The following is a 23,520-nucleotide window of genomic DNA, read 5'->3' as shown; positions in this document are numbered from 1 at the left end:
TGATTGGCAGTTTCTGCATTGGTTTAATAATTCTTGCTATTCGAAGGATATTTCAGCAGAGTTTTCAATTTTGTTTCACAGAATAACAAATGCCTCCCTTTCCCACAAATTTCTGCATGTGCTTCTTTTAATATAAACTGCTAAAAAAATAAATAAAGGGAACATTCAAATAACACATCCTAGATCTGAATGGATGAAATATTCTCATTGAATACTTTGTTCTGTAAAAGTTGAATGTGCACAACAGCATGTGAAATTGATTGTCAATCGGTGTTGCTTCCTAAGTGGACAGTTTGATTTCACAGAAGTTTGATTTACTTGGAATTATATTGTGTTAAGTGTTCCCTTTATTTTTTTGAGCAGTGTTTTGTGTGTGTGTGTGTGTGTGTATGTGTGTGTCTGTATAAACCAAGCTAGCAACTCTGTGCTTCATTGCGCTAAATCATAGAAAATAACATGGACAAGCCACAGTACAAAATTCTATTCATACTTGGATAAGAAAGGACATTTCCACTTAGTGACATTGACATTTATGCTAGCCTGTCTCAAAAATAAACTCCTTGGTAAAGCTTGTCTATTTAACTTGTATAAGTCGGTGCAATGAAGCACAGGGGAATACTTTCATTTTAATTTCTATTTCACTAGTTACATCAGATATTGTACTGTACACTTTTCTCCCTTTGTTTCTCAGCTGTAATGCCTGCAAGATGAACTATTTTAAAAAGCTAATAACTAGAACTGAGAAGTTTAGGTCAGGTATTAACATAGTGTATTGTCTTACCATGTCTGTTTGCTGAGACACCTTATTTTCTGATAAGTAACACTCTTCCAGTTGTCTTGGAACTGTGTCCAAGATTTACCCAGCATGCTTTTTAGTAAGAAAATATGTATCTTGTTTAAAAGAATTATGCATGGATGCAGTATGTAATGTCCAAGATGTGGTAGTTATAACAGCAACAATAACAATGCATTGCTGCTAAATGCAAATTTGAAACTTGTTCTCCCTGATCCTTATTTTGTATGTTTTAACTGATTTGCATGTGCATTTGGAAGCAACATGTGAACATATGACAGAAACAGTTTGATAAAAGCATGGGTTCTCTTCTAGTCAAGCTTCTTGCTCAACTGGGTTTTGCAATGCAATTTGTTTTGTCTAGGGCACTTTCAGATATGTGGGCTCCCAGAACTTTCCATCCTATATTTGGGGCAGATAAAAACTACCCAGATGGAGGGCACCCATGGTTGATAAGGGTGAGCTTCTTCTTTCTGATATTATCCCTTCATTGTCCCCCTGTAAATAGCCCATAAAGAAGAGCTCTCTGCCTCCCATGTTAATTTGTAGGGAGTGACTCATAAAGATTCTGCAAAATCTCTTTTCTTCTTCCTACGAATTATCGCAGAACAAAACTGCCCCTCTTCTTAATACTAACTCTCAGATATATGACAGTATTTGTCTTGTCCCTCCTTAATTTTTCTTTGTAGGTAGCAGTATCTGAAAGCATCACTGCAAATGATGAGAGCCAGTTTTGATCTAGTGGCTAAGGGACCAGGCTAGAAAGTAGGAGACTGTGAGTTCAAGTCCTGCCTTAGGCATAGAAACATAGAAGACTGATGGCAGAAAAAGACCTCATGGTCCATCTAGTCTGCCCTTATACTATTTCCTGTATTTTATCTTACAATGGATATATGTTTATCCCAGGCATGTTTAAATTCAGTTACTGTGGATTTACCAACCACGCCTGCTGGACGTTTGTTCCAAGAATCTACTACTCTTTCAGTAAAATAATATTTTCTCATGTTGCCTTTGATCGTTCCCCCAACTAACTTCAGAAGGTGGGAAATTTGTGGAGTGGGGGACTAGTCATTCTCTCTCAGCCCAATCCACCTCACAGGGTTGTTGTGGGGAAAATAGGAGTAGGAAGGTGTGTTGGAAAAGTTTTGCCACTTTGAGTTACTGCATTTTTGGAGTATAAGGCGTACCTTTATCTCCCCTAAAAGAGACTGAAAATTTAGGTGCATGTTATACTCCGAATGTAGCTTTTTCAAAGCTTTTTCCCCACCCCAGCCACAACAATCTTCCTGGCTCTTCCTAGCTTGTGCTCTGCCGGCTCTCTGCACGAGCCTCTAATTAAATGCAAAGGTAGCCAAAACAGGCACACACACATGTGAAAAGTCAAGAATACTTTCTTTATCCACAGAAAAATAGAAGCAAAACCCCATTTTTGTAGTCAAAGGACTCACTTTCAAAGCAACCAGACTTGAATGCAGTGAAATAACAAAACAAAAAAAAACAACTCAAAGCAATTAACAAGTAGCTATGAAGTCGTCACAGCTACTCCCCTTCAGACGTTGTCCAACTCACACGTTTAACTATGATTTATGTTCAGAGTCCTGATATCAAAGCACATAGTCCTTGGAGAATCCAGAGAGTCAAGCCACATCCACTATCACAAAGAAATAATCTTCCACACTGAGAGGCCAGCACGCTGCCCATTTAACAGCAGCCCTAATTAGTTGAACCACACCCAACCACAGGTGAACTCTCTTATCTCTTGTAATACCTAGGTAGCTGCTCGCTTCTATTCATGGCCCTTCGCATGTGTGCGTCTATAACTGCTTCTTCATCAGAGTCCAGTGAAGATAAGGAGGAGGATGAATTGCTTCCTAATCGACTGTCTGCCATGACCCCCTCTAAGGGTCCCATTTCACAGTCACTCCCTGCTTCCCACGATACTTCGCTGTCCGAAGCAGTCAGCAGTAAAACAGGCCTTTGACACTGGGAGGATTCACCCACATCCACCCCCACAGTCCTTGGGGCAGGAGCTGGCCCAGAGCCAACCACAACAGCTTGCAGGCTTGTTTTCATTGTTACTTTCTCTGAAAAAGTTTGTTTCACACCCAATGAGGTGCTAACAATCTTCCCAGCTTGCAGGAGGTTTTCATTCCTATTCCCTCCAAAGTTTTTTTTCTAGCCCTAAGTCTTTGCAGGCTTGTTTTCATTGCTACTCTCTCTGAAGATATTTTTCAGACCTAAGCAGGGGATAAAATAATGTGCTGAAGCTGACCAGACTAAGGATGCTAGCCAGATAAATATCTGATAGGTAGATCCCACCCACCTCTATTTTCGTCCTCCAAAACTAAAGTGTGTCTTACACTCTGAAAAATACAGTACAGTGATACCTCGTCTTACAAACGCCTCATCATACAAACTTTTCGAGATACAAACCCGGGGTTTAAGATTTTTTTGCCTCTTCTTACAAACTATTTTCACCTTACAAACCCACTGCCACCGCTGGGATGCCCCACCTCTGGACTTCCGTTGCCAGCGAAGCACCTGTTTTTGCACTGCTGGGATTTCCCTGCTGGGATTCCCCTGCAGCATTGCAAAAACACAGAAGTCTGGAGGTGGGGTTTCCCATGGAGGGGACCCTCAGGGGAATCCCAGCAGTGCAAAAACGGGCGCTTCGGCTGACAAAAGGGGTGAATTTTGGGCTTGCACGCATTAATAGCTTTTCCATTGATTCCTATGGGAAACATTGTTTCATCTTACAAACTTTTCACCTTAAGAACCTCGTCCCGGAACCAATTAAGTTTGTAAGACAAGGTATCACTGTACTAATAAAAATAATATAAATGGGATATAAACGAACAAACAAATACATAGCAGTTTGCCCAATAATTGTTTCATGAATATACTCTAGCACATAGAATTACATGATGTTAGCTGGAGACAATTTTACTAATCTGCCTTTTCCTGCACTTTGGGCAAATGTTTCTCAGCAAGTTTCCTTACCCCACCCCCCACCCCCACCCACTATTTTTTAACAATCTAGCAATTCTGATTAAGAGACATTTTTATTTTAGTTCTTCTGGTAGGGTGTGTTCCTTTTATTCTAACCATATAGAGTTGCAGTTACCAGGCAACTTAAAGTTTTCATTCATGTAAGGTTTTGTTTTTGTTTTGCTATGCCACCTTAAATGTTAGGATGTAACATTTCTTTTTCTGTTTCTCTTTCTACACTTGTGTGTACAATGTTGTTAGGATTGACTGTGCATATTCAGTTGCAGTGTTTTACAACTGGAGAGAAATGTGGGTCAAGAATAAGTAAAAAATACACCCAAAATTTTATGAATTAGAAATATTTGAAAAGTGAGAGAAGCAAAGTGAGGAACAGTATAATGTGCATAATCTGTAGATTTCTTTCCTATGAGACATAGTGATGGCCATTAACCTCAATAGTTTTAAGAGGAGATTGGATAAATAATACTGAGGTCATGTTTATCTGGGGTTATTAATCTTGAAAACGAAAAGCAACTTTCAGATTGAGTACAAAATTTCATTTGCAAGGGAACTATGGTACATCTCCATATTTTGCTTTTGAGCAACCTGGATGCATCTAGTTGACCATTATGAGGTGGGAAAATGTTGTACTGAGATGACCTTTGGCCTTATGTGACTAAACAAGGCTATGTATGTATTCTTATATAAACCTTGGCATAGTATCAGAAGTCAAATGGTAGGGCAGAGCTATCTGAAGTTTATCTGATATTAGAAATGTTAATTTTTTTGAGTGCAAAAAAGTAGAGGCATTTGTCATACACCACTGTATAGTCTATTGAAGAGGAGGATTAAGGAGGCCATGATAACTTCCAGTACTTGCGGGGCTATTACAAAAAAGAGGAAATTATACTTATTCCCTAACAAACTAGAAGGCAAGGACAAGAAGTAATTAGTGGGTGGAAGCTTGTTAAAGTGAAATCCAGCCTAGAAATAAGGATAAATTTTGCTGATGGTGAGAACAATTAATCAATGGGATAGATTGAATTTTAGACTGAACAATTATTTGACCAGGATGGTATGAGTCTCCTGCATAGTACAAGTTCCCTTCCAGTTCTACGATTCTTTGGTAACATCATATAGCTGGAGAGTTTGGGTGAGAGTTGCCGCATTTTAAGAAGCAGCTTTTGAGTGAAATAAGAAAAGAAAGGAGAGCAAAAGGTCACACAAGACAGCTTTGCTTAAGATTGTCAAGTCCCATCTGCTTGTCTTCTCTCCACAGGGCAGAATTCATTGGATTATTGTACACTCAAAAGTTCAGCAAACCACTTGTACTTTTCATTGCAAGAAAATGCCTTTTAGGTATTTGGGGCTTGTTGGGACTTTGAGACTGTCATGCTACAGGGGGCTTATACCCTTGGGTGCTTCTATGGATGGAGACATACTGTTCAGAGCTGTCACAATGCCCCCAAAATGGAAGGAAAAGATGGGAGACAATATAATTTCTTCTGACTATCTCAGATAAAGTAAAATTGTTTGATGATTAGATGTGTGGAACATAGTGCCTTTCTGTCTACTTGAGCTAATTTCTTTATCTTCTTTCAAAGATCATTGCTCCCCTTTGGCTGCTCCAAAGCAAAGGTTACTTTTAGAAACTTTATCACTGGAAAAGCCAAAGACTTAACATCAAACTGGAGAGGGGTTGTTATAAGTGGATAAAACTTGTAGGTAACCGTAGAGTGCCAGTGTGAATTAATGCAGGATTAGAAATACATTACCAGGATTTAAAAATATTATTAGGCAAAAAAAGCCATGAATAACTTGCTGTCAGGTGCTGTCAAGCATTTTCAGCAGGAGTGCAAAGTTAGTAGTTTCTTTGAAGACAACAAGAATAGATGTAGCCATTTTAATACAGAAACAGAAAAACCAAATTGCAGGCACCAATGAATATTCGCATCATATTTTGAATAGACACAGTTCCTTAGCTTAAAATATCATCTATTTATCATTACCTTTGAGAATCTAATTATTTACTTATCGGGTTTATATGTTCATTCATGACCGGACATCTAATAATACTAAAAAATAATAAATCCGTAATAATATGCAAAAACATATAGCAGCCAAATAGGAATCACACATTTCAGCACAACTAAGAAACAAGATCCATTACAGACTCTGGCGTTGTGGGCTTCAGCATAGAGCCAGGTTTGCAAAGCCTTGCAGAAATCCAGCAGAGTTCAGGCCCAAACAGATCTCCAAACAAATGATATTCCAAGGCAGGGTGCCACAACAGAAAAGGCTCTCCTCCAAGGCCTTGCAAACAATATTTATAGGAGATAGGATAGGGTAGATAGAGATGACCATTCCCGTGAATAATTCAGCCCAAGACACAAAGGGCTTTAAAGGTAAATACCAACACCCTGAATTGTACCCAGAAGCATACTGATAGCCAACACAATTTATAGAGAAGAGTGTCACATACGCCAAATGACAGGCACCCCAATTGCCTGTGAAGAGGCATTCTGCACTGGATGAATTTTCTGGATGCCTTTTAAGGATATCCCCATGTACAGTGCATTGCAGTATTTGAATCGGGACAATGATTGCAGAGCTTCCCCATCCAGAAACTGGCACAATTGATGCACAACCCATAACTGTGCAAGAGCTCCCCTAGCCAAGGCTGCTCCTTAAGCATGATCACAAGACCAGGAAGACCTCCAGATTGTGCACTAGTTCTGTCTGAGGCAATGCAACACCATTCAGAACCAAAGATGGAAAGTCTTGTCAGCTTTTGCATGTAGAGTAGATGGCAAACAGATCAGAGGAGCTAATTCTCATCTACATTAGCAATCTTGAAAGTCTGAAAATACTAATCACCCACCATTTTACAGCTGTTGTCCTCCACTTATGGCCACAATTGAGCCCAAAATTTAGGTTGCTAAGTGAGATCTTTGTTCTGTGAGTTTTGCCTCAATTTACAACTTTTTTTTGCCACATTCCTTAAGTGAAGCAATGTAGTTGTTAAATTACTAACACTGTTGTTAAGTGAATCTGGCTTTCCTGTCAGAGGATCACAAAAGCTGGTTTTGATGTGATCCCAGAACACTGCAACCGTTATAACTGTGAGTCAGTTCTCAAGCTAATTACGTGACCATGGGGATGCTGCAATGTTAATTACGTGACCATGGGGATGCTGCAATGGTCATAAGTGTGAAAAATGGTCATAAGTAACTTTTTCAGTGCCATTGTAACTTCTAATAGTCACTAAGTGAATTGTTGTAAATACTATGTACTACCTGTACCGTGAATCTTAGACTAATAATAATGTCTTAATATCCCTTAAAGTATACTTTGGAATAAATGGGGTATTTTGAAGATATGGGTATTTGAAAATATAGCGTAGCACCTCTGGTGTAGGGGCATGTGGCAGCTCATTTAGGGCAACTTTTAGGGCTGCTCGTTCACCTTTGCTTCCCACCTGTCACTCAGCTCTCACCCATGGTTCTAAGTAACTGTAGCATGCGCAGCGGCCACACCCCGGGCAACAGCTTCAACAGGCTAGTCAAACCAGGTTGAGAGTAGCCAATGGGTCATTGACCTTCGGAGAGACAGGGTCTTTTCTATCCTGAAGACAGATTCCGGTGAACTAAGTGGATGAAACCTACTAGAATGGGTCAACGGTCATGAAGGAGGTCTCTGTAAGCGATGTGGTATACTAAGAGCATGGCAAGACATGAAAAATGTTCTGGTCAACTACTAGAAGAAGGGAAACTCTGACTGCAAATCTCCACTGCCTTGTGGCTATATCCATCATTGGAAAAGGCTTCAGGAGTAAAACCTTGAGGCAAAATCCAGAGCTGGAGTCCCAGAAACAGTTTATGACTGTTTACAGCCATGTTCTGATAACTCCTGAGGACGTAGCTGGAACCAATTGTATTGGCTTTTGCAGGCCTTTCCATTGGATTATTTCAATCGTGGTGAGTGAGGATCTGCTACTTGGGTAACAGTCTATCCTCCATACTAACCTATCCAGGCTTCGTGTTCTTTGGAGAATGAAGGATGCCAATGCAATGGATAGTTAGCCCATTGTTGCTGGACTATATGTTTACTCCAGCCTGGCATCCCTCAACTATGCTAGAATTTCAATTCCCAGAATTCTCACTCTGCTTACCCAGAACTCTGTGGGCTGACTATAATAGGAATTCCAGGTTGGAGAAAGATTAAGTATTCTGAAATATTATCAGATATTAACTACAGTGGTACCTCTACCTAAGGACGCCTCTACTTACGAACTTTTCTAGATAAGAACTGGGTGTTCAAGATTTTTTTGCCTCTTCTCAAGAACCATTGTCCACTTACAAACCCGATCCTCTGAAACTGTAACAGGAAAAGGCAGGGAGAAGCCTCCATTGGGCCTCTCTAGGAATTCCCTGGGAGGAAACAGGGCTGGAAAAGGTAGGAAGAAGCCTCTGTGGGGCCTCTCTAGGAATCTCCTGGTAGGAAACAGGGCCTCCACCCTCCCCGTGGTTTCCCCAATCGCACACATTATTTGCTTTTACATTGATTCCTATGGGAAAAATTGCTTCTTCTTATAAACTTTTCTCCTTAAGAACCTGGTCACAGAACGAATTAAGTTCATAAGTAGAGGTATAACTGTATTTAAAGTCCTTGAGTCTGTGGTGGTAGATAAATTGCATAAATCAAGCTAGCCAGTTCATCTTGAGCAAATTCTGTTAGCATAATACAGCTTCTTTGTTACTCTTGCAGCCCTACAATCCTGCTTTCAGGATAGCTCGTGGTGCAGTGCCTTTAATTAAACCTTGGCAGCAGCCGTTGGAATTCTGTTGCTCCGTCCATTGCACAAACAAGAATGTACCCTGCTTTTTAAAGGATCTTTCTGGATCCGAGCCATTGTATATATTCAATAAGCTGCAGTGTAAAGACATTCTTACTTGAGTGAGACTAGTATCATCCAAACAAGCATCTGGTTTCTGCCATGCTGTATCTATTGGACACGAATGCAGAGCTTTATACCCTTCAGCCAGCACTGGAGGTTATCAAGACTAATTGGCATATTGCAGTGTATTAACATTAGTTGTGGTACATTTGTATATAACTAAGCGAATGAGGTTGATTTTAAACTGAATGCTCCCTTCAGACAAATTAAATGGGAAATCGTTGTGTGTCCTGAAGCAAAAGCTTAATCCAAATCATATGAGGCAGCTCTCATTCTGAAAATAGAGTTTTGAATCAAAGTCTGTTGTGATTAAATTTGCATTTCCTTGGAATTCATCGGAGGTTTTTTTCCTATGGTTTCGTTGGGTAGCGCCTGTTCTGCATAATTATTAGAAAACCTCAGAGGCAGTCAAAATATTGGGTATAATTTACACATGGTGGGAAGAAATAAGGCAAGAAACTCTGACAAAATAAAATTAAATGATCTGTCCTGGTAATAGGATAAGTAATTTGCATATACTGTACTACTATTCCCAGTATTGGAGTCTGCCACAAACACAGTAAACTTTGTAAAAGGATGCTCAGTTTTCAGATTAATTTTACTGGTAATTTGGTCCTGAGTTAACAAAACATACCTAATTTGAACTTAACGTTGGATGTATTTCATGCTTGTGATATTTAGATGGTTACCAAGAACAACAAATATCACCAGTATGCTGCAAAATGTCGAAAACTCGGCTCTATCAGCTCTATTGCTGCTAACTGCAGAAAGGCTGACTGGTACTCTAGGTTTCAAGGCTGAACATTAGTCTCAATCAGCTCACAAAATTCCAGAAAAAGTAACAATTGGCTCTTGCAAGCTGGCTCCAGCTGGCTCCAGCACCCTACTGACCAATATTATATGCTTATGTTCTTCCGCTTCCATTTATTCTGCCAAAATATCATGCTAGAAAATTATAATTATCTCCATTTAATTGGGGTGAGCAATATGCAGTCCTTCAAATGTTGAACTTAAGTTCATGTCAGCATTTGCCAATATGTCCATTAGTGAAAGATAATGCCAGCTGCAATCCCTACCAGACAATATTCATAATAATTCTCAGTCAATATGGGGCATATACAGGTCCAGATGTCATTGATTTATAACTCCAGCATTTTTGATAGCATTAATATTGCTTGGATTGCCATTTAACAACATTTGAAGGACCATACTTCTCCATTCTTGTATTATGTTTGAAGACACTTGCATATTGACAGGAAAAATGACCCCTAAATATAATAATTAATTATGATTAATTACCGTATTTTTCAGAGTATAAGACACACTGGAGTATAAGACGCATCTTAGTTTTGGGGGAGAAAAACAAGGGAAAAGACCTCTGTCTCCCAGCAATTTGCCAAACAGCACAGATGATATACACCGTTTGCTGTGTATTTCTGTGCATGTGTGCCTGACCCATAGAAATAACAAAGAGTTGGAGAAATGTACATTATGGCAGTATATTAAGCTCAGAAAGTTTTTTTTAATGTAATCACACTAACTCCTCCCAGTTATTTAAATAGAACTACTCCAGACATGACAGTCAAGGTTTAACTCAGCTGCCTGATTTTAATATTAATACTTAATACTAATACTTAATATTAAAACAGGACATTTCAGATTATACTTTTACAGATCTTTAAAAACTGATGTGGCTTCCTGGAAGTATAGTTATTCTCTGCTATTTAAAAGAAGATACAATAGCACTGGGCCTCTTCTGATCAAGCATTTATTTTAAAAAGCTTCTTCATTTTGTTAAATTGTCTAGAACAATAATAAATCTGTCTTTAAAAAATAAATATAATAATTTGAATATTCTATAGTCATTTATAGTTATTGACTTACCTCTTTGCATTAAAAACAAACAACCAGTTTCAGCCTCTGCCTCTCCCTGCAGCAATTTGCCTCTGTGCAGCTTTAGTTTCACTTTCATTTTAGCACCTGGGCTTGCTGGCAACTTCAATCAATCAGCTGAGTGTCAGGAAGCAGATAATCAATGGCTTGTGCTAAGCAGGCTCTGCTGCTGTTTGCTGCAAGGAGGTAAATTGCTGGCAGGCAGAGACCAAACAGTGGGGTTGGCTAGGTGGGCTATGTTCGGTCTATAAGATGCACCCAGGTTTTCACCCTCTGTCGGGGGGTAAAAAGGTGTGTCTTATACTACGAAAAATACAGTATTTTGGAATCAAAATGAAAATGGTACATTAGCAATGTGCTAAAAATTAATTAAGATGGATCAATATTATCTATGAAAGAATCTGCTAAAAAAAACCTATTACCAAACCATGTACATATTTACTTGAAAATCCAATGTTTCCAGTAGGAGTTATTCACCATTATTTCCTGAAAATAAACAATAAGGAGAAATAACATTTTAGTTGGCACAAGTCAGAGGTGTTGCTAAATTTAAATTTTCCACTATAATTCATCTTTAAAAATCCATTGTGATCACTCTTTTGAGAATGCTTAAATGTCAATGCTTCATTTTTAAACCAATTAAAAACACACATTTTATAGAGGTTTGCTTTAAAAACATATGGTTTACATTTGTGCAAAAAAGTTTCAAAGTTTACATAATAGTTTTGTGTATTCTGTTTTTATTTGTGGCTGTTTGTATTTTATTAGTTCACTTATTTTTTTCTCTAGTCCACATCAAGAAAAGACTATTTGCTTAAAACATAGTCATATATGTTATTAATTTTATCATTTCAGGGATCATCCAGATGTTTAATCTTTTCACAATAGAAACTTAACATTTACTATAGAATTTTGGACAAGCTATAGCTGTTGGGCAGCTGCTTAAATTAAGTGGTATTTGGTACACTAATTCAGATTGGTTTCTATAAATCTTATTATACATAGAAAAAAGTTCTTAAGATGAAAACTACTATATTCTACTATATAATAGTATGTTGAAATTCGGGTCTACAGGAATTGAGCATTCTGATCCACAAGACATTTGAACAATAAATAGTACATATATAACATTGTGTGCTAGCAAAAATTTCTCTGAAAATTGACAAATGAGAGGAGACACTGTAATGTCATCATTCTGGTCCATATCATATCAGCTTTCAGATCCCATTGGAAAGCTACATATTTGTTGTCTTTCTTTTCACAGAGTCCCACCAGCCTTGCATATTTTTTTCTCTCTCAAACATATGTTTATTTTATCTCTGGGAATGAATGGCAGCTATTCATTTATGTGAAGAGAGAAAGAGAGAGATAAAATCAAAGTTTGCGACTCTAGTATTGTATCCCATTTTGGGTGTTGTCCTTTAAGATGACTATAAATGCATTAGAATGTTTATATCGTATAAGCACAAGTTTAAGGAATTACATGGAAGAGAGGTTTAGCCAGGAGGACTGGAGAGACTCTAAAAACATAGGGACATATTTTACACGAAAGAAGGCAAGCACCTGTTTTGTCTTGCTATATATAAATAGCAAAACTAAATCTCCCCTTTAAGAACACATGTTGCATAAGCATTAAAAGAAATTATCAATAAGAACCCATCTTATTTTGATACCAATAACCAAAAGGTTTGAGTTCATTGTTTGTCATTGCTTGTAATGTTCCTGAAACCTTTAGCCTGCCAATGAATATACTTGCTAATTTATTTATGGATGGATTTGAGATGAATTCTTGATTTAAGGAATAGTGGTACCTCTGCTTAAGAACTTAAGTAGAATCAATGTAAAAGCAAATAAAGTGTGCAAACCCATTGGGAAAGAAATAAAAGCTCAGAATTTGGGTGGGAGGTGGAGAAGAAAGAAGAGAAGGAGGAGAGTCGCTGCTGAAGGAAGAAGGTGAGGTGAGTGGAATCAAAAAAATCCAAAACTTTAATGCTTAAAAAAAATAGAGGGACTCTGAGGCAGCGCCCAGAGAAAGGAAAATGCTCCGTTCACTCTGGACTGCCCAGAGCGAAGGGAGCATTTCTTTTCTCTGGGCGCTGGCAGAGGTTTATTCCCTCTCCAAGCACCCAGAGAAAGGAAAACGCTCCATTCACTCTGGACTGCCAAAGCCTCCTTAAGCGCCACCGAAAGGCTCCTCTGGCAGCTCAGAAAAGCCCAAGATGGCCGGGATTAAAGGGGAAATGGCAGGAAACCTTCGTGCCACTCTCAAATTTCCTGGGAAATTTTTCCAGGCTCAGATTCTTAAGTAGAAAATGGTTCTTAAGAAGAGGCAAAAAAATATTGAACACCCAGTTATTATCTAGAAAGGTTCTTAAGTAGAGGCGTTCTTAAGTAGAGGTACCACTGTACTGTGGTATCAGGGTCAGACTGAAGAACCCCCACCCCAAAATGACAGCCCTTTCATTACAGGTAAGTGCAGAGTTTCATTGGTAGGGAATTTCTGGTAAAGTTCAGGAAAATGAATATAATTGTCCTAGATGTTGAGAACCACTTGGAATACAATCTGCTCTGTCATGCTGGAATAAAGAGATGGCATAATAACAAAATGAGATGGAATGCTGGGTTCATGTCTCTCCTTATGGCCTGACATTCATTTCAGTCCAAGTAGTACTATCTAAAATTATACAGAATTAAAATATATTCTGCAAAATTTATTTACCTCTTTTAAAATTTTCTTGGTGTGCCCAGCTCTGAAGACGTTGGTCAACATATATCATGTAGATAATAATTCATTTTTCTATCCGTTCTTTGTATATATAGAGTTATTTAAAAATTATTTTAATGGCACCTTTTTAAAATATCAAGCTAGGTTTTTAAAATCAAGGAAGTACAATCTAAGGCAGTGAAAATATATTCTATACTGGAATACTTCAGCATAAAAAATTTAACACTTAAAAAATACATAATATTCTTCTTTAGGGGAAGATTGAGTTTGAACTAATTATATCCTAATAGCTTGTGGTTAACATATATTTGTTTATGTGCTCATTTGTAAAGTTATGCCCATTCTGCTAGCATCTGGAAAGATCATGATATTTAAAATTCATAGTTATTGTTCGGTTAAACTGTTGAATCCATTTTGATGTTGCTTGGAAAATAAAGTAATTATGTTTAGAGCATTTGGTTTATGAAAAAGCACAAATCAGGAAGATGCCTGATTGTGAACATTTTATCTACTGGTGTTCAACTTCTTGAATTCTGGGCAGCTTATGATATTAGGGGGGAAATCCATTAAAAATGACTAAAACGTAAAATTAGACAGCCCATACTAAAATGATCTAAGAATTTTTTTAAAAAAATGGGATAATGTTTATTTTTTTAAAAAGGTATAATCTTTATAACGGCTGTAAAGGTATAGATCTTATGAGACAAAAAATTAATTAAGCTATTATTAAGTCTTCGGATAGGGGCGGCATACAAATCTAATAAATAAATAAAATAAATAAATATAGGGATATTTTTCCTGTTTCTGCTGCCATTATTAAGCTATCATTACCATGAATTCCAGGTCTCACGGAAAAGATATGTGAAACAAATCAAATGAATGTATTGCCTACTTAATATAATTGAAAATTACCTTTTAATGCTTATTTATGTATTTGGTTTCTTAGCATTTTAGATAAATCAAATCCATGCTATGATAATAAAAATGTTCTCCATTCTTCCTCCCCCTAGATATTTGCAGTTACTCTTTAAGTTACATCAATATTTCATATATTGTTTGGGGGGGATTTGTCTATCTCTTTTGTACCTCATAAAATGACGTATAGGTTTTTAAAATATCATGCATGTTAGAATCTGTGTTGTCCCCCCCCCTCTGTGTGTGTGTGTGTGTGCTATTTGGTATCATTTGGCTTGATTTTCTTGGTGGTCCGGACTGTTTCAATGAAATAGCAGCTTTGCTGTTGACATAGAGTGCTTTAAACAGCTTGGAACCAGAGTATATGATATCTGGTTACATTAGAGGGAAAAAACCACAGCAATTTTCAGGAACCCTTTCTTTTTGCAGCACCCATACTTTGGAATTTGCTCCTCCTTGAAATAAATTATGGACCTACAATCGCCTCTTTCAGTCATCTGTTGACTATTGGATGAATGTGTCCCTTCAGTCTTTGTCTCTGCCAACATTTTTAACCAGCATGTTTTTACATTGTTTTATTATTTTTATTTTTATATTTCAAATTATTTTATTGAAAACTCTTTTGAATGGTAATGTGTATAAATGGCCAAATAAATGGGTAACTTTCTCTCCTTCAATTCCCCAGTGCTGTCCAGATGTGCAGGGTTTCAATTCCCAGAATTCTAGTACACAACAACTGCAAGAATCTTAACAAGCAGCCATCCCCAATTTAAATCTCCAGCACCTACATTGATGTAATTAAAATTCTTCTTGAACAAAATACACTGGATGTGCTGAACCAATTTTTCCTAATTACTAGAAAACTATTGAAATAGAAAATAAAATTGGTATGGCTTCCCCTTCTCACTCCAAAAATGTCAGAAATGCAGTCCATCTAAAAATAATGTATAACACAAATGAATAATGAAAGTATCTGCTTTGATGCCTCAAATGATAGGCTAGAGCAGTGTTTCCCAACTTTGGCAACTTGGAGATATTTGGACTTCAACTCCCAGAATTCCCCAGCCAGCGAATGCTGGCTGGGGAATTCTGGGAGTTGAAGTCCACATATCTTCAAGTTGCCAAGGTTGGGAAACACTGGGCTAGAGGAACTGCTACAGCTGCCACTGGATAGCTCAGGTAAATGACCCTGTCTCACAACAGGATGCCAGGGAGTGCTGAAGATGCCAACGTCTAAAAATTCATGGAGAAACCATGTATATACCACATGCACATTGGATATGCAATATTGGCAATATTTATTTTTTTTTTCTCTTTTACCATCAGCAGCATCATAACTGTCTAAAAACAGACGTACTGCAAAACTAGGTAGTAAGATTAACATAGACAAAGCCTTGCCTGCAGCTAAACCATTTGATCGAATGTATAATGGAAAGGAAGGAAGGGGGAATGCTGATAAAGCAAGGTGGTGAAGCAATTCTTCCATTAATAATTAAAAGTTGGCAGCCAGAAATTTAGAGTTATTAATTATTGCTACGAGAGCTACGGCAACATTTGCTGTTGTGGTGATGGCTTTTGTATTCCTGATGGTAAAGATATTTTGTTGGAGCCATTACTGTTATTGTTTTTTTAAAAGTTTAAATGCTAATCTGTATTGTTCTGGTTAAGTAGCACTTTGGGAAAGAAGAATTTAAGTTAATTTGACTGTAAAAAATATGACTTTAGCAATCGAGTTGTCGAAGCATGGAACTCATTACCGGACTCAGTAGTGTCAACCCCAACATTTCTCCCTTAGACTATCCACGATAGACCTCTCCAGAGGTCAGTAAGGGGAGTACATAAGTGCACTAGTGTGTCTTTCGTCCCCTGTCCAATTGTCTCTCCTTATCTCATATATCATATATCTTTTCTTCCTTTCATATATCTTCTCCTCTATTTTTATATCTTTTCTTCTATCCTTTTATTTATATATAATACTACATTTCTATTCTCTTCAATATGTATTGTGTATTGGACTAACTAACTAAATAAATAAATAAATAAAAATTTGGTAGCTGTCATAATAGACATAAACAGCCAATACTGTTTGGCTTGGTTTGGGTTTAATGGTGGGTTGTTGTTTTTTGCTTTTTACATAAAAGAGCTTCTTCCCCTACCGACTTCTTCCTATTTCCTAGAGCAGTGTCATTGTGCTTTACTGTTTATTGGCAAAAGCATTATGTTAGATAGTGGCTTTGTCATATCAGATTTGTAGCAGGAAGTGGGCTGAGACCACCATGCTGATAGTCAATTGCTTATTTGAAAGGTGCCCCAAGCATACCAAGTGATAAGAGAGGATCCTTGCTGAAAATCTGCATCATGTGCCAGAGATGCCAAGGGGAAAAGTGTGTGCACGAAATTAGCTTTGCCACTTGATTCCTCCCCTTTCTTCCAGCTACAAAGATGTAAAAGGACTTCCTGCCTGACAGGACAATATGTTGTTGTCATACCAGATGCTGCAGTTGTTCTCTATTCCTAATTGATGACCTAAAAGATTTTGTCTCATTTTGATAGGAAAGGTCTTCAGGTGATCTTTCCTAAATAAACTGAATTAACCTTGCATAAAAGTCAAAACATCGGTCTTGGTTTGTGTGTTTTTAAAAAAAAATAGTGGATAAAATCTTCTTTGAGCTGTAATTTTTCTTTTTGTTTTTAATCCCATTAGTTGAACAATAGTATTTTTTTTTTTAAAAATGAATAATCCTAAATGTTTGACCTACATTTAAAAGAACATCAAAAATCCTGAAACATACATACTTAATTCTTATTTGTACCCTGTACGAAGAAAAATGAAGTATTTGAAAATATATTCCAGAATATTATTAAAAAATTAAAAATGTGTGTGAGAGAGAGAGACTATCATAAAGTTATTGTAGAGTGTGTTTTATTTCATCCCATTTTATTTATGTACTTACATATTTTAAAACTTTTAATATTTATTGTACTTTTTATTAATTTATTTGTATGTTTACAGTGACAAATAATGTTATGTTCTCCAAAAGGAAGGAACTTCGTTGTATATTCCAGAAGCATAAGGATCTTATTCCTTAAGAAATAGTAATGAAAAATTATATGTTTCCTAGTATGGTATGATATTAATGATATTAGGTGTTAAAATATTGCTTCCAACTCTTAGCAACCTCACTAAATATATACATATATATAGTACATGAATATTATCCAGGTATTCCCACTCATGATGCAGTCTTTTAGTCAGTTTTGTCAGCTTTGTGTTTAAAAATACAGTGATCCTCAACTGAAAGCAACAATTAGGACTGAACCTTGTTGTTAAGCAGTGCAATAGTTAAGAGAGGCATGTTTGAAACATATTTTATGACCTTTTTTGCTACAGTTGTTAAGGAAGTCGCCACAGTTCTTAAGTGCAAGCCAGATGGAAAGCTCACAAACCGCAATCATGTGACCACAGGACCAACATAAATGTGGGCCAGTTGCAAGGGTGAAATGGTCCTGGTTCGGTCGTGTCTGCTGATGTTCAGAGAGCAGGTAGCAACCGCAGCCGCAAGGCTTCGCCCACCCGCCCAGATGCTGCTATTTGGGTTCTTTTACTCTCTGCGCATGCACAGAATAAAAGCAAATTCCATGCTTGGCATGATTAGGAAGGAAATCGAAAATAAGTTGGATAGTGTTGTATTTCCTCTGTACAAATCGATGGTGAGACCACACTTGGAGTATTGTGTACAGTTCTGGTCACTGTACCTCAAAAAGGATATAATGGAACTGGAAAAGGTGCAAAAATGGGCAATAAGTATGATCAAGGAAATGGAGCCCCTCCCTTATGAAACCAGGTTGCAATGCCTTGGTCTCTTCAGTCTTGAAAGACGGCGTTTAAGGGGTGATTAATCAAAGTGTATAAAATCATGCATGGGATAGAAAACGTGGATAGAGAAAAATTATTTTCTCTATCCCACAATACTAGGATGAGGGGGCACTCCCTAAAGCTCGTAGGTAGGAAAGTGAGAACAAATAAAGGGAAATATTTCTTCACCCAGAGGGTTGTTGGTTTATGGAATTCACTTCCAGAAGAGGTCGTGATAGCTGTCAGCCTGGATAGCTTCAAGGCAGGATTAGACAGATTCATCGATGCCAAGTGGTTATTGAAATGGATGTCCATGTTCCGCCTCTATGTTGGTTGAGGCAGGCAGGATTCCCTTGAGTACCATTTGTTGGGGGGTCAAGGGAAAGGGAGGGTCTTGCCTTCTCTTTGTGCTCAAGATCCCCATGGACAATTGGTGGGCCACTGTGTGACACAGAATGCTGGACTCAATGGGCTTTGGCCTGATTCAGCATGGCTCTTCTTATGTTCTTATGTTCTAGAATGCTTTGCGCATGAGCAGAGGGTAACAGAACCCAAATGGCAGCGTCCGGCAGGTGGGCAAAGTCTCGCACTGCCGTCGCTACTGGCTCTTCGACCACTGCTAGGCACACCCGAGCCGGGAGCATTTCAACCCTGGCTAGTTGCCAAGTGCTAGAATCACATCTATGTGAATTTGGAAGTGACGCAATAGTCTTAATTTTGAGAATGAGTCACCAGTCACTCAACGCACCAAAGTATTCATGTTACCTTAGTTTGGTGTGTCTTGTTTGAGGACTTCCTTATGTTTGAGCTTGCATGTGCTCATGCTCAGAAGATCAGCAAAGGTTTTTAAGTTGTACCTTTGAGGACCAGGGCTAATTCAGCACTGCAAAGATTAAGAATTATGGTTTGCACAGCCATACTTTATATAGAATTCCAACTTTGTATGCATATCTTGTCTACTAGAATTATGCTTTGTGTCCTGATTCTTTGTGCTATTTTATTCCTTTTGGGGAGGTTTTTCCCTGCATATTCTTCTGAGTATAGTCATGGAATTTGGCACTAATATTTAGATCAGTCTTCCCAACCTGGTGTTTTCCAGATATGTTGAGCTTCAATTTATCATGGGATTTAAAATCTAATCTACCTGAGGGGATGATACATTGGGGAAGGTTGCTTTAGATAGTAAATACTTCGTTTTGTACGCTCAAGTAAATTCATTTTGCAACTCTGCTTTTTCTTCTATTGTATATGTTATTCATTTCTTCATCTTATTGTTAACTTCACCTGTCATTCTTTTCCTCTTTTCTTTCTTAGTAAAACAATACTATCTTTTAAAAGTTGTCCTTGATCCATACCATCAGAGTTCCAATTGGTAATTATAAGAGAGTTTATTATAGGAAAGCATTTCTTTTGTAGGCTATACTACACGCACTGATTAAGCTTTTGTGATTTTGACAAGAAATGCATATGTGAAGTCTTTGAATTCACAAGTTCTCTGTTATAAAAGCCGACAGATCAGATGTCACTGGCATAGTTGTTTCTAAGTCAGGATGGAAGCTGCCATTGTTCATGTATGTTAAAACTTGTATTAAAGGATGTGAAACCTTGTGTGTGACCGAGCCATGAACTTTCAATTTTAGTATATAACTTTTTCTTTTACAAAGGAAGAATATGCAGACCTTTGGAATAAGAGATAGGTCATGGCATGTATTAGTTGTATCAGAATGTACAGCCTATGTTCTGGGATGTGAAGTATTTCACATAAACAACTATTATGTCTTGTATTGTATCTGGTAAAGCATCTGTGAACCACTCTAAGAAATAAATCAATAATAGTAGGTATTCTTCAGGTACTATAAATTTATATTGTCAACATAATAGAATGACAGCATGTAACTTTCCCCTGGTTCTTTGTTTTCCATCATCATTTGTCCCATCATCCCACTTCTGAGATTTATGAGGCGTAGAATGAGGATTTTTGTGGAGGTGGATGTCATATTTATCAAACTTTTAAAACTACCCATTTCCCTCACAAAGGGACTCTGAGCAATATATAATAGTCCCATAGCGGGATGATGAGAACAGGAATGTGAGACAACTAGCATACTCATTTTATCTCTCTTCTTTCTCCTCTCCTCCTTCACACATAATTTGCGTGTTTTCTGTAGTTAGGTTTGAATGATGGGCAACTAAATATAAACAGACTGACATCTTGTCATTTTTTAAAATTGTTTTATAGTTTATAATTAGGAATTTAGAAGTTGATATTATTGGAATATTTTTTCCTTCAGAAATCTGCTTCTTTCTTTTGGCTGCTGGGAATTGTTAACACTAAACTAGAAACTTTCGGTTACGGCTATAGATTGTAAGGGGTGATACTGGTCAGGCAGGGATGTGTGATTCTCACACCTTAGAAAACTTGTTTTGTAAACAAGTGATGGATAGCATAAACCTTCAAGGCCAGGAAACAAATAGACATAAACAAGTAAAATCAAAAATGGAGAAGGAGGTCCATAGTTCATGTTTTGATACCAGCATATGGATATAGGACAACATTTCTTGGTGTTGTTAAATAGAGAGCATCTTATAAGTATGACTTTATTTTATTTTTTTGGCAATCTATTCATTCTGAGTCTTTTTGGAATTGTAGGATCTAATTGCTCTACCTGGTATGAAATCTTGATATAGATGTTCCATACTATGAGTATAGAACATGATTTTGGTTGTATAGTGCTTAGATTCTTGGCTGACCCTTGTAATTCAAGCTGGCCACTGAATTTTCTTTGTCAGAAAGTATTATTCATGGATTCCTATTTGGTCCTGGAATAATTGTGATATGCTATATTCTTTCTCAGGCTCTGTAAGTTAAAATGATATCTAAATCAGTGTTTCCCAACCTTGGCAACTTGAAGATATCTGGACTTCAACTCCCAGAATTCCCCAGCCAGCGTTCGCTAGCTGGGAATTCTGGGAGTTGAAGTCCAAATATCTTCAAGTTGCCAAGGTTGGGAAACAGTGATCTAAATGACCTCTCCAAACATTGTTTTGATAATCTTATCAAGATGCATCCAAGTACAGCCTAGATCAAAGTGAATGTGACAGATTTTATCAATAGGATACTTAGCGGACATCTCTCATTGGCCTGTTGCCAGATCTTATCAATAGGATACTTAGCGGACATCTCTCATTGGCCTGTTGCCAGATCATCCTACCTGCCCCTCCCCAACAACAAACAGGCTGTCCTAATTACTGATGCCAGACAGTGTGTGGAAAATTGCAAACTTTTGCTGTTCTTATTGCTCATGGTGCAGGCCTGAACATGAGCAATAAGAACATGAGCTTACCAGTATTTGTTCACATTCATTCCTTGTCTTTCTCCACAGAAGCCCTAGGTTTCAGTTCTGTGGCATTATCTATTTCAGTCCTTTAGTAAAACAAGCAACTCCATGGGATAGACAGACAAAGAGAAGCTATTTGAAAATCATTACCGAGTAATGTATGGAATAGTCAAAATCCCCCAAAACCACTATCTCTCCAACACAAGTTAGAACAATAGGCATCCAAGGCCAGATTTGTCAGACCACTGAGTCCCCAAATAAACTCTTCCCCTCCCCCAGGTGAAATTACAGAAAAAGAGACTTTGTAAGATTGATGAGTAGATGTTTAAGGCTACATTTGTTTGTTTGTTTGTTTGTTTGTTCGTTCATTCATTCAATTTTTATGTCACCCAACTATCTAGGGATTCTAGGTGGCTCACAACCAAAAATATAAAACATCCCAATAATACTAAAAACAGTTTAAAAACAATTTAAATACAATAGTTAAACCCATGCATACCATTTATGGTCGGAACTTGATGGTTACTAGCATCAAATCAATGGCCCCCGGCCTGCCAGAAAACCCAGGTCTTTTTCTGGAAGGCCAGTAGGGTGGGGGAAGTCTGGATCTCAGGAGGTAACTGGTTCCAGAGAGTTGGAGCAGCCACAGAGAAAGCCCTCCCCCATGGATCCGCCAGCTGACATTGTTTAGCAGATGGGACCTGGAGAAGACCAAGTCTGTGGGCCCTTACCAGTCACTGGGAGCTTTGTGGTAGAAGGTGGTCTCGAAGATAGTCTGGCCCTAAGCCATGTAGGCCTTTAAAGGTAATGATGACATCTTAAATTACATCTGGAGACCAATTGGAAACCAGTGCAGTCCGCGGAGGATTGGTGTAATGTACACTCACAACAGGTGCACTCACAACAGCTTGCACGTCTGCATTCTGTACCAACTGTAGTCTCTGAACACTCTTCAGGGGTAGCCCCATGTAGAGCGCATTGCAGCAATCTAGCTGTGAGGTGACAAGGTCATGAGTGACCGTGAGAAGAGCCTCCTGATTCAAGTAGGATCGCAATTGGTGCTCTAGGTGAACCTGTGCAACATCTGTGTCAGATGTTGGTCCAATTCTAGCTGTGAGTCTAGGAGGATACCCAAATTGTGAATCCGTTCTGAGGGTAGTAATCCACCCCCCCCCCCTTAGAACCAAGGATGGACAGTCGATATAGTCTTTCAGAGGCAATACCCACAGCCACTCAGTCTTGTCAGGGTTAGGTCTTAGCCTGTTTACTCCCATCCAGACCCTCACTGCCTCTAGGCACCAGCACATCATATCCACTGCTGCACTGGACTGACACAGGGTGGAGATACATCAGCATATTGCTGATACCTCACCCCGTGTCATCAGATGATCTGAACTACTTTCAGTCTTTCAAAAGCACAATTATTGTATACTTTGTGTTGCTTAAAATAAAAACTGGAGCAGTCTTTCTCAATCTAGTACCCTTCAAATATTTCAGAATCAAAGATTTGATGTACTAATATTAAGAAACCTGGACATGTTTGTAGTATTTCTATAATTCAACCTGAAAGTCAAATTTGTAATTAACATTGAATATGAAAGGAGTTAGTTTTTTAGAATTCATCCATCCATCCATCCATCCATCCATCCATCCATCCATCCATCCATCCATCCATTCAATAACTATATCTGACTCCCAACAACCCTTTGTACTGACTGAAACATTTAAAAAAAAATCTAATAATCTACCATTATGTTGTATGGCCCTATAGCATAGATTTTTCAACACTGTTTTTATTTAAAGATTACTTTTCATAAAAATCTGGCCTCTGCCTTTGTGGCATTTATGTTGGTATTTTGTAAGCTGTTTTGAGTTGAGGAAACAGGGAGTGATAGAAACTATGTGGAAATAGAGGTAATAAGAAAACACAGAAATCCCAACTGTTTATATAATTTGTCTAAACTAATTAATGTTAATACTTGATTACTGTGGCATGTGGTCCCCTTAATGTGTTGTTTGCATTCTTGCAGTATAATCACTCTATTTTTCACTGTA

General features: G+C 37.9%; 1 protein-coding gene across 1 annotated transcript in view; it reads left to right on the top strand.

Moving 5' to 3' along the window:
- The window catches only part of SRBD1 (S1 RNA binding domain 1), a 175,212-nt gene that overhangs the window by 77,840 nt on the left and 73,852 nt on the right, over positions 1-23,520 (top strand). The window lies entirely within an intron of this gene.

This window comes from Erythrolamprus reginae, chromosome 1 (genome assembly GCF_031021105.1).
Source record: "Erythrolamprus reginae isolate rEryReg1 chromosome 1, rEryReg1.hap1, whole genome shotgun sequence".
In the NCBI taxonomy this organism is placed as follows: Eukaryota; Metazoa; Chordata; class Lepidosauria; order Squamata; family Dipsadidae; genus Erythrolamprus; species Erythrolamprus reginae.
Note: the sequence above shows the minus strand (reverse complement) of the source record. Positions and strands in the feature narration are given on the sequence as shown.